Here is a 5,000-nt window from a genome sequence, read left to right on the forward strand (position 1 = left end):
TTCAGGGGATACTGTGCGGAGAAATGAAATACGTACGGACTTCACCAACATGATCAATGCTGTTTGAAGCCACAGCTGATCCTGTGAGGCCTGTAGATGTTACAGCTCAGACATGTTCTTTGTGTAGCTAACAGAGTCACATGTTATGAGAGGTCGAGGGATACCACCAGTGTTGGACTGACACCCCCTCCCCTTGATGACATCAGAATGCTTTTGTTTGTTGTCTCACTGCACGGAACAAAAGTGAAGAGATGAATCCCTGTTAGCGGGATTGAAATGTTACAGGGATGAGTGTTTTGACACTCGCTGCATATTGCTTAAGCATACACATTCACGTGTTCCTGTGTTTGATTTACAGCAGCAGAGTTTAGTCATGAACCAATGTTTATACAAAGTGAGGATAATAAACATAAGTATAATTACATGTACTGGTACATTTCAGTTACAGAGAGAGCAGTGGAAACTATAGTTGCAATGTTTATTGCATTAATAATGACATGTCCATTCACTTCGGGACTACATCAGGGAACAGCATGTGAGTGTGTCTATACTGTTGCTGTGCAGAATACCTTGTTGGTGTCCACACCAAATATAATGGCACTGCTGTTTCCTGTTATATTGTTGGTACCATAACTTTGAACACTACAGGTACATCCAATGGAGGGTCAAGCCATGCATTATCAAGTGAAGAAAGACCAGGTATGTTACAGTGACATTATCAGAGCTTTCAGCAATGTTTAATACATGTGATGACTGAAATCTAAGTCAATATTTGTCAATACAGGCCCTTCTGGTATAAATTTGCGATGTGCATCACATGAGTATTTGTAGCCCCTATAACTGTGTTGTATACATGATGTTGTCAATATTACTTTTGATAACTGTGTAACTGTGCTGCCTTTCTGTTTACTTTCCCACTGCAAAATCCACAGTATGACCTCTACAAACCAGGAGTCGTCAAGTGCACATATGAGTGGTATGTGTATGTCACACATACAGTTTTTTTTAATTGTGTTCTCCTGGTACATGTTGTGAATGATGTGATCTGTAGTGACTTTTTCCCTACACTAGTTGCAGCTCAGCACAGTGGATCAATGACAACATCCCATGAGTATTTGCCAGGTGTGTTGCTATGCTTTTATGCATCACATATGCCATCTATGTTGGCTATGTTAATAGATTATGTAGTTATAGTATGTACATTCTGTGAAACATACATACACTAAACTGCAAATGAAGTTAGTATTATTTGTAACATTGTAGTGAAAAAAAAAAAAAATATATATAAATATATATATATATATATATATATATATATATATATATATATATATGCCAATTGTGTTTTATACACATCATGTGGTGTAGGCAGATTGACCTAATCTGTGTCTTTGTATCTTGTAGCACATCAACTGTCTTTATCATCCAGCAGCCCATCCAGCAACCATGATGTTGTTCATTATGTCTCTCTGTATGTTAGTTTGGCCATGGCACAAAGGACATTGAGTTGTTTGGACAGCCCATCTGTGAAGGTGACATGCATGTTGCACCAAATGCATTCTCAGATGTGGAGTACCATTTGTTGACGGATTCCAAGGAAGACAACACAGTGGACATTGAAAAGGGTGAGGCCATTGATCAACACATCACAGCTAGGAGCACTGTTGCTGGCAGATCCACACAACAACCAGACCCAGGTCATCACCATAGACAGATGTTGAACATGGCCTGGTGTCAGAGAGTGTGCACCTCCTGCTGCAGGCAAATAAATGGGCAAAGCTATGCCATTGTTCAGACATCCATGCATTTGCCTGTGACACAGATTGTTCTGCACCCTATCTATATGTCATGCATGAAGGACAAGAGCATAGACATTGTGAGATTATGGCTGCATTGGCTGCTCAGTATGAGAGTCTGCTAGCTGTGGCACAGTCAGTGGAAACCTGGTCTTTACTGTACTGCAGCAGTGTCATACTACTAACAGGATTCTGCATTCCATGACTATGCACAGAAGATTGCAACCTGTGAGAGGCAGACCATCTGTCCACAGAGCCACCATTAGCCTTCAGAAATCCCTGTATGTGGTCCAACCTTGGATCACACCAACAAAATATTGTGCTGGAACATCTGTTGAGATCCCACCAGTAACAAGGCCTTCAGCTCAAAGTCTTGCTTCTTCATCTGAACATGATGTCATACCCCCATTCATCTCCTCTGTGGAGTAAACCGGGCAGGATGTGTCTGTATGTTGTCAGTGCTGGGTGAACTGTGGTGTGAGACATCAGCAAGGTTGACCAAGACTGCATTACAGGGTGTCCAACAATGTAGTGCACATAGTTGGCTCACATTATTTTAACCCTACTGTGCTGTGATATGTGTTACTGAAATAAAGACGGTTGTATGATGTTGTGCATGATTTTTCTTTTTTCGTGTTATGATATTGTATAGATAAGCAAGTGTAGCACTGATGTGTGCCCCTTACTGTTGAACATACAGTAATAAGACAGAAAGAGTGTGTATGTATACCTGCGTTGGTTGTGCCCTTAGTTGATGTTTTTATTTTTGACTCATTTACATATATTCGTGTTGGAATATGTTAGGATCATGTTATGTGTCATGCTCAGTGTGTACATTTAGTGGGTATTTGCCATTTGATGCAATGTGTGTTGCTGATGTGGGGCAACACCAGAACATTAATGTTTAATCTGCGTGCTCATGTATATGTGGCTTGTCATGGCTCAAATGTCTTGGTCAGATGCTGCCAAGTAGACTGGGCCTGTATTATGGTCGCACCCTATGTTGCTTACATCTGTGACTTCTGTCCCCTACATCCTCCTACTCCTCTTCTGATAACTGAGGGATGTCCTCCTGAAATATTTGTGGTTCGTGTGGTAGTTTACCCACACCTGCAGCTGGAAGACCACCATGTTCTCAGGTTAGCATGTTGTGCAACATGGCCTACAGAGTTATCATATTTGCTGCCTTCTTGGGTTTGTATTGCAGTGCACCCCTGATGTGTCCAGACATCTGAATCTAGCTTTCAGTATACCAAACACACACTCTGTGCTGCTTCTGGTTGTTGCATGTGATCTACTGTAGGCCTTCTGTACAGGGTTTGATGGATCATAATACAGGGTAATTATCATGGCTCAAGAGCATAGCCACAGTCATCTGTTGTGGGAGTACAAACACTTTTATTCAGGCTGGATATTGTTGACAGGGGAATCCTTCAGTTACATCCTAGCTGTGTTCATGTAGTTACCCAGAAGAAATCCCTCTGGAATACCATCTTGCTGGAATGTAGCCCTAAGTCCACTTTCCCCTCCAAATGCCAGCATCATGGATACTTCCATTGTGTGTTCCTATGATGTTTGTTATGCTGCCATCTGCTGCACACACACACACACACACACACACACACACACACACACACACACACACACACACACACACACACACACACACACACACACATAACTTGGCAGTTGATAGATGGCCATTACTTTCTGTTTATGTATCAGTCTGCTTGTGAATGTACTGATGTCTTGATAGGTATTTGTGTGCAATCTATTGCACCGAGTACATGGGGAAGTTAGCAATTTTGTAGAACTGGTGCATCACAGTTCTCCACATGGGTGTGGATAGGAAGTGTAAACAGTCATCCATCTTGCTACACATTGCTGCCAGGAATTTGGCCCTGATATCACTGGTAGCTGTCTGTGATACCCCTCAGCATACCCCATGAGTCTGTAGAATGTTCCAGATGCAAGTATACATAGGTTGAAACACAATTTTGTTTCTAGGGGGATGGGGTTTCCTCACAGTGTCTGCAAGGACATGTGTGGGACATACATATTATGGACAGCCTGTGTCATTTGTCTGTCTAGATGGTATCTGTCAATTATTTGCTGGACTCACAACGGGTTTAGTTACAGCCTTGCTATGATTCTAGCTGCCTGCTTTCTAGTACGCACAGCCAAATCCTCATTTATGGCTTGCATCACTGCTGCTTGTTGCAGTATATTAACAGCAGATTCCAAGATTGCATTGTCATATATCTTTTTAGTTTTGCTATGGATATCACCATAATCTATAGTATTTGTGTGAATTCCTTGGGGTCTGTAATGTATGCGCCTAGAATTTCAGAAGTGGTGTCAGCATAGCTGTTTGTTGCATTTGAGTTGTGCTGTGTGCACATGCTGTGTTTTGGAATCACACTGGTATGCATGGAATCCCTAATATTTTGCACTGAATACTTAAATCATCTTTCTGCTTTCAGAGTGTCTTCTGGAATTGCATCTGCAGCAGGTAGGCTGGAGGCTTCCTTCGGCATGCTCTGCTGTCCTCATATAGCTTCAGCAAGCTTTACAGAATCCAGCCCTTTATGTTAATGTTTATCTGGCTTCACAACAAAATAATCATTCATTATTTCATCATACCAGTATTATCTATGTTCAGGAGTCCCAGCTATATCTAATTTATACAACATAATGTTTCTCAAATTCCTAAAATAATTTGTCTGTCAATTTTCCCTGAATAGCGTATAATCTTTTTAATTAACCAACACTATATTCACAAAGATAGCTATTATATTCAACAACTGGTCTAATATGAGTATTGTAAAGGTCAACCATTCATTGTTCTTCTCTTGTATTAATATTTTTGAGCATAATACACAATTGTCTCACTGTTCAGCTGCATACTTGATTAGTATGGTCACTAATAGAAAGCACAGAAGTTACTGTAACTTACGTCTGTCAGTATATCAGCTTAAAATGAAAATGGATAGTTAATACACATTTTCCCAAAATAACTTAACTTAAATGTATCAGTACCAAAATATAATCCTAAATTGTAGTACACATTTAAGATTGCAGTTAAATTTGAGTTTATTTCATCAAAACCTTTCCGATTGGTATTGTAAATCCAATTTTACAATTGCTGGCATATTTGCTCAGCTAACAGTATTCATTTTTATGGAATGATGCAAATGATAACTT

This window comes from Protopterus annectens, chromosome 4.part0, assembly GCF_019279795.1.
Source record: "Protopterus annectens isolate FY-2018-M chromosome 4.part0, PAN1.0, whole genome shotgun sequence".
Lineage (NCBI taxonomy): Eukaryota > Metazoa > Chordata > Ceratodontiformes > Protopteridae > Protopterus > Protopterus annectens.